Here is a 19,175-nt window from a genome sequence, read left to right as displayed (position 1 = left end):
CAACCCAATATGTCTTCAGCAACTTTTCCCGAGTACAGTGTCGGGTTCTCTGGGGGGTAAAAGACCTTATTTGGAGGGTGCGCATTCCAGTTTTCCAACTTGGAATTTTCACAGCTGGTCATCATGCACCCATGTCCTATTTGGGACATTTTTGAAGCAGGCCAATTTAATTTACCCACAGCAAACCATATATTTTTTAAAGGTAGCCCCCTAGGGTATTTTGAATGGTGGTATTATAAGACTTTCCATGCGCTAATTCTACCACCAGTCTTTGTCAAACTTTTGGGTAGTCATTTTTTTTGTGTTATTTTTCTCTCACATTGTAATTTAGGCATGTATTCTCAGTTCCTGTTATGTGTTACTGACACAGAACACCCCAATATGTGTTCAGCAACATCTCCTTAGTACAACAGTGTACCCCCAAAGTACAGGTTTTATTGATTTTTGCAAACTTACAGGGTTCAAATGAATTGCTTTCCCCTTTTCCATGCTTGCACATTGAAATTTGCCAGATTGGTTTGCTGGGCCTATGTTGCCTTTGAGACTGTATGGCAGCCCTGTAAAAGTAGACAACCCATGATGTTCAAAATGGGGTATGTTCAGTCTTTTTTGGTAGCCACTTAGTCACAAACCCTGGCCAAAATGAGCGCTTATATTAATGTTTTTGCATTTTGCATTGGAATAATACATTTTACTGCTCTAAAACACTCATATTTGTGTAGAGTAATGTCTCATGAGTACAATAGTACCCCTCAAGTACATGTGATGGTGATTTGGAAAGTTACAGGGTCAAACATAAGATTTTCCAATTTCTGCTTTTGTAAATTGCTATGTGCCAGATTGGCTATGTTGCCTTTGAGACAGTATGGCAGCCCAGAAATGAAAATTAACCTCACCATGATGTTTCATTTAAAAACATTGACAGCCCAGGGTATTCAAAATGGAGTATGTCCAGTCTTTTGTAGTAGCCACAAAAGCTTGTCAAAGTTAGCGCTCATATTTATTTTCTGCATTTTTTTTTTTTAAACAAAAACTGCACTTTTACTGGTGGTTTCATCGTTGTGATATTTTTTACTGTTTTAAACACTCATATTTGTGTTCAGTGAATTCTTCTGAGTACAAAAATATCCCCATGTACAGGTTTTATAGTGTTTTGGAAAGTTAAAGGGTCAATATAGGGCTTGCCCAATTCAGTATGCCAGATTGGTTTGCTGGTTCTATGTTGCCTTTTGAGACCATATGGTAGCCCAGGAATGTGAATTAACCCCCATCATGGTATACAATTTTCAAATGTAGACAACCCAGGGTATTCCAAATGGGGTATTTCCAGTCTTTTGTAGCAGCCACTAAGTCAAGAACGCTGGCCAAAGTTAGCATTTTTATTTGTTTTTTTGCTTTTTTTTTTTTTTAAACAAAAACTGCAATTTTACTGGTGATATCATCATAGTGAGGGGCGGGCTGGGCCGGGGGGCAGGGAGGCAATTGACCTCCAGGCCGCCCTAAATCCTTTTAAGACTGGCCGTGGTGGGCCGGCCCTTTAAATGCTGCAGCCGCCTGAGCGATCTGTAAAGAGCCTCAGGCGGCTGCAGGACAGCTTCTCCCCTCCCCTCCCCTGTAGCGTGGCCGAGCTCCTTTCCGGTCCGTGGTGCCAGGCCGGAGTGATGGGAAGGTGCACGCTCAGTGTGCACTTCCTGTCAGTCCGGCCGGTTACAGGAAACAGAAACTCCTGTTCCGCACGGAGTTTCTGTTTCCTGTAAACGGCCAGACTGACAGGAAGTGCACACTGAGCGTGCACCTTCAAATCACTCTGGCCGGGCATCGCAGACCGGAGAGGAGCTCTGCCACGCTACAGGGGAGGAGGGGAGGAGGGGGGTAAGAAGAAGGAGGGGAGAAGGGGGGTAAGAAGAAGGAGGGGAGGGGGGAGTAAGAAGGGAGGGAGGGAGGGAGGGGAGAGTAAGAAGGGGGAGGGGGTAGCTGGAAGGGAGATAAGAAAAAGAGGGTATTAAGAAGAAGAAGGGGGAGTAAGAAGAAGAGGGGGAGTAAGAAGAAGAGGGGGGAGTAAGAAGTGGGGGGAGTAAGAAGAAGAGTGGGGAGTAAGAAGAGGGGGGAGTACATACACAGAAACACACAATGCAAACCCTTACACACACATGTACACACACACATACTTTTTTTTACATACACACAGAAACACAATGCATCTCTTACACTCAATGCACACACATACAGACACACACCTTGCATCCCTTATGCACACAAACACAGATTCACACAATGCATCCCTTACACACAACCAGAAACACACAATACATCCTTATACACAAATACACACTGCTTCCACTACACACAAACACACTGCATCACCTACACAAACTGGTATCCCTATACACTACATACCATAAGCACACATATTATATCCTCTACAATAACACATAACACATCCCCTACACACTCCACTCCTTGTGAGCGAACTCATGGGTGGGTGGAACATATAAGTGGACTTATTTGTGGGCCTTATAGGCATACTCACTGTCAGGCCCTGGGGCCCAGACCTTGAGCTGTGTAAGGGCCCCAAAATATTGAGCTGCTTCCAATTCTCCCAGAACATTGAATGTTGTGACCACAGTTGCAAACAGCCTCCAGAGATCCTGTTCTACACCAGACCAGTGGAGCCAAACTGCAGCCCATCATCATCCTCATCTGGTTGTAAGTAGGCAATCTAGTATATTATTAGTTACACTAATCTATAATTTACCTCACATTAAAGGGACACTAGCTTAATGAAGTGGTTCTGGTTTCTATAGCCGGTCCCTGCAGGCTTTTTAATGTAAACACACACTGTGTGCAGCACTGGCGTTAGTTCATATGGCAGATCATATGGGTGGGGCATTGTGATGTCACATGGGGGGGCGGCAAATATTTATTTTTTCTAGGGCGGCAAAAATCCTTGCACCGGCTCTGATCCTGGGCAGGTGCACCAGTCTACTGGGGACCCACAGGAGGGGAGTGCACTGATTGCACTGCACTCTCCTCCTGTCTAGACCCTTCTTTACTGCAGTGCAAGTGCCCTCTGCCCCTAATTTACAGTGGCTCACACTCACAACAAGCAGTGCCTGGAGCCCTTTGCAGAGACGGGAACAAAGAGGTTCTGCGGCAGCTGGTCGTCCTGCAAGGATTACATTAAACAGCTGTTCCCCATGCAGCCACAGGTGGCGCTGTGCTGGGAGAATGTGATTACTCTTCACTTCCTCCCAGCCTACAGAGCAGTGCATGGGGGAGAGAGAGGAGGAGGCATGATTTAATCTTACAACAAATCCACTAAGCAAACCTTTATAAATTTGAGGGGGATCAGCTCTGTTTCCACAGTTTATTGGTGTTTACTCTGATGTCTGTATTAATATTGAGGGATTTCTAAGTAGGAACATCAGTGTGTGTCAGCAGGGCCAGCCGTTGGGGTGTGCACGCTGTGCGGTCACGCAGGGTGCCATGACAACAGAGGCGCCCGGCGGCCAACACAGCTCACACGTTGGGGACACCAGCATACTCAATTTAAACGATTCGCTGGTGATCCACTGGTGCGCACCAGCAGTAGGTGCAGTCAGATCATGTACTCTCCCTCGTGGTTCCGGCGCTCAGTTAGTGAGTCAGAGCACAGGCTCAGAGATTCTCAGCCTGCGCTCTGACAACATTGAAAGTCAGAGCCGTGAAGGAGCGGGTATGGCAAAGAGCAACTGATTAGCATAACATCAATATGGGTGGGCATGGATGGTGAACTGATTTGGTGGTGCAATGGGCCACTTGACTGGTTTTGCCCCCCAGGCCTAAGGCTGCCAGCCCTCCCCTGATCATAGTGATAAGTTTTACTTTTTAAAATACTCATATTTGTGTTCAGTGAAGTCTCCAGAGTGTGACAATACACCCATGTAAAGGTTTTAACCCTGGTGTTTTGGAAAGTTAAAGGGGATAAAAAAAAGGACTTGCCAATTCAATTCTCTGGACTGTCTGCCTGGTTTGTCAGCAGGTCCCTCAAATTAAAATTGATAAAATCAAATAATTATGTAAAATTTTACATATGTATATATATATATATATATATAAATATATATGTATACATTTATATATGTAGAATGTGTGTGTGTGTATATGTTTTTTTTAAATTATATTATATTTATGTTATTTATATTTATATTATTATATATATAATTCCAAAAATGAAGTGGGTACACTCAAGGGATTTTCGTGAAAAAAATAGTATTTTTTATTGCATACTAGCAAAAAAATAGTGATCGGGACAGTGTGTTACTTTTTTTGCTAATATGCAATAAAAATACTAGTTTTTTTCATAAACATCCCTTGAGTGCACCCATTTAATTTTTGGAATTATCGACTTAATGCGGTTAGCAGTATTGTCTCTGTATATGGGAAAGGTGAGTGTCAAGCCTTTGGATAGATATATTTATATATATACCAACACACTATTATTTCCTATTTATGTATTACATATTATAAAAAAATTAAAGCATTTTATAATATATTATACATATATATGATTTCATTATAAGTGATATTTTGAGATATATGTGCATTATACATGTAAAATATCTTATAAAATGCTTTATATATTTTTTTTTTTACTTTTTAGCAGCCAGGGCGACTGCCTGACAACTCAGACAGTCCCCCTGCTGGCAGCTCCATAGACTCCTATTGCGGCCAATATGACATGTGACATGGCCCTGGAGGGCCGGAAATGCTGCAGGGGGACTGCTGGGGTGATCGCTGTGGATCTCCGTTCCAGGGATGTCCGGTCCTATTTGTCCTTATCGACCGTTTTTTGAAAACTGTATAAAAGGCCAGTGTGTTCAATAAACCTTCTGTTCTACTTCACCCTCAATCCTGAGTTCTGTCTCTTATTGGGGGAAACTGCTACAAGGGATTGCTATGCTCTTCATACTCCCTTGAATAATCACTAGCTCTTCTAAGAAAAAAAAAATTATAAAGCACAGACTCAACTTCTCTTGACACCGGAATATCAGGAGAAGCCAGAGTGGGAAGACGTACCAGCATCAGAGGGAGAACCCACGCAGGTAATAGATAACCCAGTTATTAATTTGTCCTCTAGAAGTCTTACCAACACTGAGACCAATTTACTATCTAAGGTTTTATTTTTCATCCCCACTGATGGGGCTGATGACTTTGAATGGGAAATAGACCATTATAAATTTACCTGTAAACTAAGACTTGCTGATTACTTCAAAACCGGACTAAATCCCAATGAAGATCCTAACAGAGATATCAACAACAGCTTATTTGATCCCCCCAGCTCCAATGCAGCCTTAAAAGTCTTCTCAAAAAATCTAAAAACAGATGGCAAGAATTTAGTCACACAAAAAACTACTGGTGGATCCGCAAAGACGCAGCTCCCACACTTATATCTAGATTCTACACCAAGGGCTACTTCAGTAACTACATAGGCTCAAAATCGAGAGGGGTAGCGATACTTCTGTCACCCCAACTTCCATTCACGTATAAAGACCATTACTCGGACGACGGGGGCAGATTCCTCTTCCTAAAGGGTCTGATAGGCAGCACGCCCACAACTATGGCCAATATCTACCTTCCGAATAGGAAACAAGCAGCCGCCCTACGTAACATACTATCCAAATTGGAAACATTTACTGAAGGTCTATTAATCCTGGGAGGGGATATTAACGTCTCTTTAGATGGGAAACTAGATACCACCTTGCAGGCCCAGTCATACCAGGCCTCAACGAGAACTCAAATACAGAAAACCCTTGATAAATATCAACTATATGACACTTGGCGGGTCACACATCCTGGAGGCAAAAACTACTCCTATTACTCACACTCCACAGGAACATATTCCAGAATTGACATGCTATTTACCACACACAGAATCCTAAACCTTATAAAAACATGTGAATATGCCCCCATCACATGGTCAGACCACGCCCCACTCTCACTGACGATAACAGTACCGAACCTGCATCCAACCAGGATGCAATGGAAACTAAATGCCACATTGCTAAACTCCCGACTCATACCGCCACAAATTGAGGAATGTTTAACCCATAATTTCGAAACCAATGTCACTCCCGAAACCTCATACCCAATCATATGGGAAGCCCACAAAAGCACTGTCAGAGGTACCATTATACAAATTGCATCTCGACACAAAAAACAAAGGGAAGCTCAGGTAACACGCTTAACCAAAGAAATCAGGGAATTGGAGGAGAGGCACAAACACACTAGCACCATACAAATCTATAAAAACCTACTAGAGAAAAGAACAAAGCTCAATACCATTGTCAACGTTCAAACCAAATACGCACTAGCGAAAACTCGGAGCATACACTACGCACAGGAAGGGAAAAGCGGGCGACTACTGGCCAATGCACTGAAAAAACAGAGGGAACACACTTTCATAGCAGCCATACGCGACAACAAGGGGACCTTATCGCACTCTATGACAACTATCTCTTAAGCATTCCAGGACTATTACCACTCCCTATACAACTTACGACAAACACCCCCTTCGGCCCAAGACATACAAACCTACCTCACAAAAAGAATCCACGCCACTCTACCAAACAATTTAAGCGAAACCTTAGACCACCCCATCACAAAAGGGGAATGCAGAAACGCAATGAAGCATCTCCCAATATGGAAAAGCCCGGGCCCAGACGGGTTCACTACCAAATACTATAAGACCTTTGCAGACACTCTTATTCCTCACTTCATCAAATTCTTCAACTCACTACTCCAAGGAGAATCCCTCCCCCCTCAGGCACTAATCGCAACAATCACCCTACTACCAAAACATGGTAAAGACCTAACCCAATGCTATAGACCAAGTTATAGACCAATATCACTAATTAATACGGATGTCAAGCTCTTCACGAAAATCCTGGCCAACAGGCTTCGCCCTCTACTGCCCGGGCTGATTCATGCCGACCAATCTGGCTTCATCCTGGGCAGAGAAGCAAAAAACAACACCACAAAGATTATCAATCTTATACACCAGGCCACACACACAAAGGAACCCAGCCTACTCCTGTCTATTGACGCCGAAAAAGCGTTTGACAGGGTAGACTGGACACTGATGTCATGTACATTGCAACATTTCGGATTCGGACCAAATTGGAGGAAATGGATTGGAGCAATATACTCGAACCCCACGGCCAATATCAGGATTAACGGGCAACTCTCTGACCGGGTGCCCATCACAAATGGCACCAGACAGGGATATACACTCTCCCCCCTTCTTTTTGTAATCATCCTGGAACCGTTCTTACAGGGAATCAGGGACAATACTAACATAACAGGAATGATAGTGGGGAAAGAGGAGCATAAAATAGCAGCATTTGCTGATGACATACTTTTTACCCTCTCCCATCCTCCAAACACTTTACAACACCAAATGGAAGAAATGAACACGTATAGTGCCATATCTAACTTCAAAGCAAATCTCAGCAAATGCGAACTCCTACCCATACATATACCGACACATATGGCGACAGAACTTAAACAGAAATACCAGTTTACATGGGCCCCACAAAACATAAAATACCTGGGAGTCTACATCACCAAGGACACATCCCATTTATTTGAGAGAAACTTCCCGGACCTTATGAAAAGCATACACTCAAACCTCACTGTATGGAATATACCACAATTCGGATGGTTCTGTAGGCTGAGCATCCTCAAAATGAATGTTCTCCCTAGATCCTTTATTTCCTACAGGTTCTCCCCATATCAATACCAAATACATGGTTCAACTCACGCCTACTCTACGCACCTGGGCGGCACTGAGAACGCATAACCAGATATCACCATACCCCTCCCCACTCTACCCAATCTCGCACAATCCTCTCTTTCAACCAGGGGCAGATGGAAAAGCACTTAAACACTTCCAGAAAGCAGCATATCTCACATTAGGGGAAATACTAGATGATACAGAGGAACACAAAGTTAAACCAATTCAGGACCTCATAGGAACACAGACAGCAATTCAAAAATTCCAATACCACCAAATGGTACACTTCATTCACTCAGGCCCACTATCCCACAGTACTACAAGAACACAAACAGAGTTTGAGCAGCAGTGCTTGAAACAAGACCTGAAAAGGAAATTAATCTCGTTGATGTACACGACAATTCAAAAGACACATCCACACCAATTACCAGCCTACACAACAACATGGGAAAGGGAATTAAACTAAGAAATACCTAGAGACAAATGGAAACAAATATTCAGACAAATACACAAATCTGCCAGGAATACCATAACACAAGAAAGTAACTACAAAAGAATTGCCAGATGGCATTATACACCATCAAAACTACACGCACTCTTCCCCACAGTTCCAGACCACTGCTGGAGATGCCACCAGTCAAAAGGCACAACAGCACACATATGGTGGACGTGTCCAGAGATACACAGATTCTGGACCCTGGTAGCAGGCACGATATTTGAGGTGTTGCAGAAACAAGTTCCACTACACCCGGACACATACATATTCCTTCTCCCTCCACAAGACTTCTCGAAATATGAAAAAACCCTGCTAGTGCACCTAGTCACAGCGGCAAATCAGCTCATCCCAGCCCTCTGGAAACAGCCACACGCGCCCACTGTGAGAGAGTGGATACAAAAAGTAGAAACCATCAGAAGCCTTGAAGAGACGTGCTACTCCCTATCACACCAATACCAGCACTACACGTACACCTTGGATCCAATTTATGCGGAACCAACCCATCTAAGAGACAATTGTGGCCCTCCCCCCCCCCCCCCACATCACACGGGACCCACAACCATACTAGGTAATCACCACCACAACAGATTCCAGGAAAAGTTCAAAAGAAACGGACTAGAGTACTAAATTGGCATACTCCGAATTGTCAGGCCAAAGCTAATACAAATGGACCCAATGTTATAAAATATATCCTGTAATGTTCAGACTGCGACACACAGCTGTATTTGTTCAAATGCCTATCTCCTGGTCCATGCGGACCAACTATTACGTTGAATTATTACTATGTACCGCGTTGAATTACTATGTATCACTTGCAATGCTTCAATAAAAATTTGAAAATTAAAAAAAAAAAAAAAATACTGGTGGCGCCAATATTTCCAAAGTGGAAAGAGAAGCCCTAAAAAAATCTTGCTACAGATTTGTCCATTGTGATCTGTCCTGCGGAAGTGGAAGTATATAAACAATCTATGACTGACCCAGGTGTTGAATATGGGAAAATTATTGCACAAACACTACAAAGAGTGTTGCATGGGGACCTTGCATGGGGAGGCCAGTTGTGGCTACCATTAAACTGAGATTCGTTTTACCCTTCATGAAGTCTACGCTCATGTTTGGGGGATTGGAAAGCTATATTCACACTCTGGGGATTGCTATAATTACTATAATCCCTTGGATAACAACACTTGCTCTTATAAGAGCAGCCTGCTTCACTCTCTGGACTAGGAGAGGTCTACCCACTGGAAGCTGGAAGCGAGACCCCACTCAAGCTGTGGCGGTTTGTGGGGTGTATGGTGGTTATGGTGTTCCAGTGCAGTGCTTATGGTACAAGGAAGCAGCAATTGACGGAGGTACCCGGCCAGGGTGTCTGGCAGTCCGTCACATTGGGGAAAACATTTTGTCACCACAAATCTTGTAAAACATACAAAATCAAACATAGAATATGTTATACTACCACACATGTGGTTTATAGGATCATATGCCCATGTGGTCTCATCTACGTGGGCAAAATGTCAAATCACGTCAGAGAACATGTGTGGCCACAGATCTGCCATCCATACAGCTCTATTGAACGGCACGGCTGACACCCCTGTTGCCTGTCACTTCTTGGAATTAGGACATAATCTCTCCTCCCTTTGATTCATGGAAATCGATTATGTGCCCATTTCTCCAAGAGGTGGCAATCGGGACATTCAACTTCTGAGTACTTTATCCCTACATGGACTAAATTAAAAAAAACTCACTATACAGCTTTCTCCAAAGGAGATAAAGGGTCTTTATTTCTAATTTCTAAATATCCATTTAGGATTTTCAGTAAATATATTAATATTCTATTAGTAGTTTTTTCTTGATGCAACATAACCAGGTTTTCTTTGTGCATTGTGTGTGAGAATCCAAGGTCATACTTTAGTCTTGTAGAATGTTATAATTGTATGTATCTTTTTGCTATACTGTAACTTTGACCAGAGACAGCTCTAGACTTTATGAGGCTTTAGGCGAAACTCAAACATGAGGCCCCACTAAAACCAAAATAAAAACAAAAGGTTGCAATACATGCACACTGTCACATATACACATTGTTGCACTGTTTATCTGTGTATGTGCCTGAGAATGTGTCTGACAGAGAGTATCCTTGTGTGTGTGAATGTATATCTTTGTGAGCATGTTTGCGTTTTTATCTGGGACCGTATGTGTATGGGGTAGCTGCTTGAAGTGTGTTGTGTGTATGGGGGGTCTTCCTGGGGCCTTTATGTCAAAGCTATGTTTTCTGGCTGTGATGAATGTCTTCAGCTGGTGACTGTGACAAGGTGAGTAAAGGGGTACCAGTAGCAGGGAGAGTGTGAAGGAGGAAAAGGGACAGGGTGGGGGGAGGGGTTGTGAGAGAGAATGAGGGAGTGGAGGCAAGTGTGGCATGGTAGGAGGGACAAGTGTGGCATGGTAGGGACAATTGTGGCATGGTAGGAGGGACAAGTGGGACAGGATTAAGGGGGGTTAATGTGACAGGGTGAATGTGGCAGAGTGAGGGCAGGTGAGTTTGGAGGGGATGAAGTTAACAGGATTAGGAGTGGCAATTGTGGCATGGTAGGAGGGACAAGTGTGACAGGATTAAGGGGGGTTAATGTGACAGGGTGAATGTGAGGGCAGGTGAGTTTGGAGGGGGTGAGGTTAACAGGATTAGGAGTGGTTAATGTGAGTGTGGATGCATGAAGAGGCTGACAGTGTGGGAGGGGTGACGACAGTGTAGGGAGGGGTGACAATGTGTGGGGAGGATGCTAACAGTGTGTCTGGGGAGGCTGTGTGTGTAAGGGGTGATCTGTTTGTGAGTAGGTGATGGTGATGGGGTGTGGATGGGGTGATCGTGTGAGGGAGGGGTGGGGTGATGGTGAGAGGGAGGGTTTCGTACAAATGGTAAACAACCGAACGTTTGCATAAACATTCCGTTTGCATGCATGTGTTGTTTAACACTTAGCCGTTAAATTTTGTATGTTTCTCAAGCCACTATGCATTCGCATGAATTTAAGTTAGTCATGTTTTGTTCGGTTGGATGGTATTTAATTTGTTCTCCTAGATAATCGAGAGTTTTAGCCCTTAGCACTGTTACACAGAGACTGTTCGGTGAAATATTTACCATTTCGGTACTTTCATGTCACTTATCTATAGTGTGGTTATCAAAAAAATTTGCATCTGTTGTTTTCTTAAATCCACCCCTTTTTTCTTTTTTAGGTGTTTTCTACTAAAATGGGTTTCGGACTCGTGATAATTACATACTTCATTGAACTTATTTAAACTAATTTATGACTCAATATTAATTTATTCATGTATGAGCTATCTATAGCTGACCATTTACATGTCCCCACAGTGTTCCTTTTCCTAAACTACTTTCGTGGACCTCCTGACGCTGTTACATATCTATCTCATCAATTACGCTCTGTCTATGTTAAGGTACTTTCATTACATTTGAGTCAATTTACATTACATCCAGGAAAACACCACGTTGTGTGCGTTTTCAGTTGCTAGCAGTCTAGCTTACTCGTACACCTATTAGTCCTTGGGGGATGGCGTGGGGCTTGCCTTTTAGCATAGGGTAGATTAATTCTTATCAGCCAGCCTGTTCTATAAGTTGGTACTCTGTGGTATGGGTCATTGATTGTTTATTTTATTAATTTTAGCATGTCTCAAGCCTCTGATCATGAAGATGACCTGCCTCTTTCTGAAACTCAAGTTAGGCCCTGCACTCCCTCTCGCCCTAGTTCCCCTGCTGAGTCACTCACCCATGCTACTCCTGGGTCCTTGAGGTCATGAACTATAGCTTGAGCTGCGCAAGAGCTTCCCTGAAAGGAAGACGGAACTCATTAAGCTCCTATTTACTCAGTCCAGTGACAGGACCCAGTACAAGTTCTCATGGAAGAAGTTTTGACGGCATGGGGAAAGTGCAAGGCAGGATGTCCATATTGATTGCCTCCATGCAAGTCATAAGCGATCAGCTGACAGTACTTAAAAACAGGTCACCCTATTCCCCAGCCAACTGCAGCAAGTCTGGCAGTGGTTACTAACTCAATGGTCAGCAATCTCACAGAATAGCTCAAGCACAGTTTCTCCCCTTCCCTCCACATCTCACATTGTCACACTCACACATTTGATCCCCGCCTCCATCAGGAAAGACATCATTTAGGGTAAGGATGTTAATTTAGTCTCTCTTGTGACTGCTTCACAGGACCTATATGTACGGGGATTTGCCAGGGGTCCTAAAAGCCAGGGATCAATCCCCAAGTTCATACTCGCCTTTGGTCTTTACAGAGAAATCTTATGTTCCATGTATCCCTAGAGGCGACAGGAACTGGATATCTGCTTACACAAGTTGGTAGATTTAGGGTACAAGTACAGGGGCTTTACTTTTTATGATTATCACAAGTCGGTGTCAGCTAAAGCCGGGGCAGCTCTGGCCCAGTTTAACATTCAAACTGACTGGAGTCGTTTGGATACTAAGCTGTTCTGCAGGCATTTCGCCAGCGTGAAGCCTCCAGCTTGTGCAGCTTGTTTATTCTCCTCATATTCCCCCAACTTTTGCCCCTGCAAAGCTGACACAGGTGTACAACAATTTTATGTTGGTACCTGCAATTGCAGTTCCTGTAGATTGTTGCACATCTGCTCTATATGTTTTATGGCACATGCAAACTCAATGTGCTCCTCCAAGCTGTTACGCAAGAAATGACTTACGGAGGTTAATCAGGCCAATCTAAGCTATCACTTATGCTTCCACCCCTCACCCCACTTGGTGGAATTCTTGGTTTCTGTATTTTCCATTGGTTTTCATACAGGTCTCGTGGCACTTCCCTCAGGCACACTGGAATGCCCCAACTATTATCAGCCTATTCCGATCCCTTAACTGTAGATGCTCTACTGAACAAATAAGTCCATCTAGGTTTTGTCTCAGGCCCATTTCTCATTCACCTTTTCAGACTTGGCGCATGAATCCCATCGGTGTTTAGACTCACAAATTTTCAAATATAAAGGCTTATCATTGATCTTTCGGCTCCTCACGCTTTACACACACCAAGCATTATCTCTCTCATTTCCGCTGAAGAATTTCCCCTCCATTACACCACCAGTTTGGCTTAGCAAAACTGACATATCTAAAGCTTTCAAACTACTACCAATTCACCCGTCCCTGTGGTATATTCACGGTGTTAAGTGGAGGGATAAGTATTACTTTTACACTAGACTTACTTTTGGTTCTAGGGGCAGTCCAAAACTGTTCGATATCTTCACAAAAATACTCTGCTGGGCTGGCCATGAAAGGCAGCGATATGTTCAGGGAGAACTTTGCTCCCCTACTGGACAAGTTCAGACAGGACCTGTCTGATTGGGCATACCCACACATATACTAGTTAGGCAGGATCCAGGTCATCAAAATGAATTTCCTCCCGCGATTACTGTACCTCATGCAGGCCCTCCCCATAAACACTCCCAGATCCTATGGTTCAAAATCCGAATAAAAAGATATTTACAACAAGTATTTTCAGCACTACTGCCTGTTTAACCACATTAGGTATCCCTATTTCCCCTGATAAGTGTCACGTATTCATCTGCATATAAAAATTTGATTAATGACATTTAACACTTGGGAGCTAGAGGCCAATCCATCTTAAAACCTCATAAGAGCTTGCAAATCAACAGATCCTGACAGATAGGTATTCCCTGTACTGGAAAGTAAGATGCTGAATAGTAAGGTCTCATGACATTGATAGAGTGGTATTGTCACGTATTCATCCGCATATAAAAATGTGATTAATGACATTTACTGTTCAGACAGGAAAAGTTGTGCCGAGCAGCAATCAAATCCACAGGAGGGTTTGTGCTGAGCAGCAATTATGCAAATGGGAACCTGGTAACTGCCTTTGAGGTCAAAGGCCGATTACAGCCTATCAGATCCAGAGGAGGGGTATTTAGGCCCAGTGCTCATCCTGCTCAGTGCCCTGTCGTGGTTTCCCTAGTGGTTGTCCGAGAGCGTGTTCCTGATTCAAGTTTATTCTGTTTTTTTACTTTGGCTTTGATTTTGACTTCCCTGTATTCTGGTATCCCTGACTTCTGGCTTTCCCTTATCGTTGTGTCTCTTTCTGTATCCCCTGACCTCAGCAAGTATCCTGACTACTCTTTGGTGCGTTATGTCCGGCCATTCTAAGGCTATTATTCATCTGTGTGACACAATTCTACGTGATGGATCAACTTGTAATCTCTGAAGATCAGGCAATTAAACCATAGACAATGATTCTCCACAATGTAGAGCCCACAGGCCTACACTATTTCTAATTTAACCACTTTGTTTAGAGCAACCATCTGCTACCAGTAGGGAATCATGATTTGACCAAACTAGAGCAACTCTGCTCAACCCGTCCCTTAAAAAATAAAATCTTATCCACAATGTACAACCTCCTACAGATGACGAACGACCGGACTCCCCCATAATGCATATCCAAATGGGAGAATGAGTTACCAATCTCCCTCTCCCTCCAGGCACATAAGTCCTCCACACATTTGAATACACAAGAGAGCAATTACAAACGTATAACACGTTGGCACTATACACAAGTGGCAAAACTACATAAACATTATCCACACACAGCTGACAATTGCTGGTGATGCCATAAATCGGACGCTCATACTTCACACACACACACACATATGGTGGCAGTGTGCTTTGAACTCCAACTTCTGGAAGCACATACACACACTAATCCAACCATCACAAATACTCAAATCCCATTTTCACTAGAATGCAGGTTGTTCCTCTTTGTGCCCCCTATCATACAAATGTGTATGTCCTCATTTGTAACATGACTCCTCATAGCAGCAAATCTGCTCATCCCTTCCCGATGGAAACAAGCTAACACTCCAACGATCAGGGAATGGATCCAAAAGGTGGAAGAAATTACTTACACAGTCTCTAAAAAGTACTCAAAATACACAGACACGTGGGGACCTTTATACGCTCCACAAATTCAACAGACTGACTCAAGATACCCTAGCATCTTAAGCTACATATACTTACCTTCACCCCAATACTGAAACACTTTATACAAATAAGATATATCCATCAGCAGTAACTGTCACATCGAAATTTAACCACCTTGAACTAATTATAATGCACTGACGCTCAATAACCTGCATGTATCTATGACTATTATTTGTGTTTGCAATCTTCTGTGGCGAAGAGTTTTACGGACATATACAACTTATCTATATTCATGCAAAAATGTTAAATGTCTTCTTTCTACTGCACTATGTGACAAATATTACTATGTCATCTATTATATATTGTAAAGTATCATTAAATGTTATCAAAACAAAAAACTAATAAAAAATAAATAAAAAAATAAAAAAAACTGATTGAATATGCTCCCAAAACAGCATAATTTCAGAAGACTTTCTTTAGATGTGTAGTAAAATTCCCTTCCATGTCCCGCAATACCAGCAGTAGTTAAGCTAGTTCTGATAGACAAACTCCAAATGTTTTGAGGTTCTGTACAAAATAATTAATTATATCATCTACTTTTAGTCACATGAGTTGTGTTCCTTCATAATCTCTAATGTTAAAAGTGTATATATTTTTTTTTTGTTTGCCCTACACAGCAGAGCTCTTTGTAGCTTTATAAATTGTGAGTGAGTTTTTGCTATAGACGCTACTTCACTGTGTTAAAGACATACTGCACTATTATTGTCTCTTTTTCCTATAATTTGAGATACTATGCACTGTATAACAGCCAAAGACTTCATAGACTTTTAACAAAAAAGTATGTACATATGATTTATATTTGACTTCATTTTTGTACATTGCTGTGTTTTAAAGGTGCAGTTATCTATTTTTTTTGTATCTGCCTTCTGTCTCTATTCCTGCAAGGTTTTAGGTAATCCTTGTAAGATTTACTGCTGCCTTAAAGTATATAGTAAGCACCTAATTTTTTTATTTTTATTTAATTACTGTATAATCTGATCCTTATTCTTTTTGAACAATTTAAAATGAGACTACTTTTTACAGAGTACAATAGCTAATTACTATTGTCACCTAATTTACTATTGTCATATATTTCACTGCAGAAAAATTCTAGTGACACAGGAATAATGTTTGTATAAAACTGCTTTCTGATCAAATACTGGCTGCAAAATTAATGTCATAAAACATTTAAACTCCAGTCCTGGTATAACCATGGTTAAACTATTTTAATGAGTTTTGCCCTTATATTCTCCATATATAAGAGGAAGCATTCCAACTAACAAGCTAATCCAACATCTCAGTCAGCAAAGAAAGCCCTAAGAGACTAGAGTGTAAGGTATTTATTGATGTAAGAAGACGGGGTTTTTTTTAGGCTTGAAGTCCATGCATGGTTTAAGAACACACAACGCAAGCCACCAAGAATCCCAGTTGGATTATGACTATATTGACATACAGTCTCAAGGTAGTCTGCAAGATGCTGTAAATGAGTATATATGCCAAACAAAGCAAATGATGAATTGAAAAAGCAAATCACTGTACAAAATAGATGGAAAGAATGATAGATTGCTACAGTATCACAATGGCAAAGTGACAAATTCTTTGTTAGAAAAATCTACAAGCAGTTTATAGTGATCTGCTAAATATTAACCATGAGTCCTGAGACTCAGTGCTGTAACGGTACTCTTATTTCAACAGGAAGGACTGGGACACTGTGTTGAGTGTTGTGAAGATGGAGGACAGCAGCATTTATTTTAAGGGACCTGTCATACAAATTCTGAAATTCTACTTTTGTATGACAGGTCCCATAAAAGAGGGAACAATTGAGTTGTTGAAAAGATTAAAATATAAAATACTAATATTATAGAACGTAATGTTACAACATTATTATTATTATTATTATTATTATTATTATTATTATTGCCATTTATATATCGCCAACAGATTCCGTAGCGCATGAACTACATTGGCAAAAACTATATACAGTTGTAATAAAATTATTCAACTCACAGTGAAAATCTGATTTATTGTCAACATTTACAGACTTTCAGCTGTTTCCAATGAACAAATAATAATAAAAGAAAAAAAAAATAGCGCAATACAATAAATGCTCAAGTGGTTTCCTCAATTTCAACTGAAAATGCAACTTCTAATGACTTCTCCAGTCTCAAAATTATTCAACCCTTTCAGGCAATTAAAGGTAAATTCTCCACACCTGTGGCTTTTTAAATTTCAATTAGCTCTCACGTGGATGTACTGAGCCATGGGTAGCACATGAGAACTGTCAAAAGATGGAAAAAGATATACAAAGATATTCAAAGCCTTGAAAATGCCAGTCAGTTCAGTTCAAGTATTTATTAAGAAGTGGAAAATTCTGGGATCCAAGGTCAGGTAGACCAATAAAGATTTCAGCCACAACTGCCAGAAGAATTGTTTGGGATACAAAGAAAAACCTACAGGTAACCTTTGGAGAAATACAGACATCTCTGGAAAGAGATAGTGTGGTTGTTTTAAGGAGCACAATAAGACGATACTTGAACAAAAATGTTGTTACTGCGCCAATGTCATAAAAAAGCTCTGTTACAAAATGCCCAACAACACCCTGACAGAGCTTCTGGCACACTGTAATTTGGAGTGACGAAACAAAAAATTATTGATTTATAAAATATATTACCAGGAATGATACATTGAGATTTCTCTCGTTCTCAAGTATGTCCTGAGTTCACAAAACCTTGCATTGATACAATAGGGTACAAAAAAATACAAAAACAATATTATTACACAATATACAAAATTTAACATAGAACAGGTAAGAAACATATACCGTATATACTCGAGTATAAGCCGACCCGAATATAAGCCGAGGCCCCTAATTTTACCCCAAAAAACTGGGAAAACTTATTGACTCGAGTATAAGACTAGGGTGGGAAATGCAGCAGCTACTGGTAAATTTCTAAATAAAATTAGATCCTAAAAAAATATATTAATTGAATATTTATTTACAGTGTGTGTATAATGAATGCAGTGTGTGTGTATGAATGCAGTGTGAGTGTATGAATGCAGTGTGTGTATGAGTGCAGGGTGTGTGTATGAGTGCAGCGTGTGTGTATGAGTGCAGCGTGTGTATGAATGCAGTGTGTGTGTATGAATGCAGTCTGTGTGTATGAGTGCAGTGTGTGTGTATGAGTGCAGTGTGTGTATGAGTGCAGTGTGTGTATACGAGTGCAGTGTGTGTGTACAAGTGCAGTGTGTGTGTACGAGTGCAGTGTGTGTATGAGTGCAGTGTGTGTGTAGGAGTGCAGTGTGTGTATGAATGCAGTGTGTGTGTATGAATGCGGTGTGTGTGTATGAATGCTGTGTGTGTGTATGAATGCAGTGTGTGTATGAGTGCAGTGTGTGTGTGTGTGTGTGTGTGTGTGTGTTGCAGAGCCTTGGTGGGGGGGTGGGCAATTTTGTAAAAAAAAATTATTATTTACATTTTTTATTTATTATTTATTAGTATTATTATTTTTATTTAATTTAATTATTATTATTTTTTATTATTATTTATTATTTAATTTAATTATTATTATTTTTTATTATTTATTATTTAATTTAATTATTAATATTTTTTTTTATTATTACTATACATTTTTTTCATCCCCCCTATGGCAGGGAGGGGGGCTCTCCTTCCCTGGTGGTCCAGCATTGGCAGTTCAGTGGGGGGGGGGAGGGGGGCTGTCAGAGCTGTAACTTACCTTTCCTGCAGCTCCTGTCAGCTCCCTCCTCCTCCACGCCGTCCGTTCAGCTCATCTGTCAGCTCACACTGTAAGTCTCGCGAGAGCCGCGGCTCTCGCGAGACTTACACTGGGAGCTGACCGAGGTGCTGAACGGATGGCGCGGAGGAGGGAGCTGACAGGAGCTGCAGGAAAGGTAAG

The sequence above is a fragment of the Pelobates fuscus genome, chromosome 6 (assembly GCF_036172605.1).
Source record: "Pelobates fuscus isolate aPelFus1 chromosome 6, aPelFus1.pri, whole genome shotgun sequence".
Lineage (NCBI taxonomy): Eukaryota > Metazoa > Chordata > Amphibia > Anura > Pelobatidae > Pelobates > Pelobates fuscus.
The sequence above is the reverse complement of the archived record's forward strand: the minus strand, read 5'-3'. Positions refer to the sequence as shown.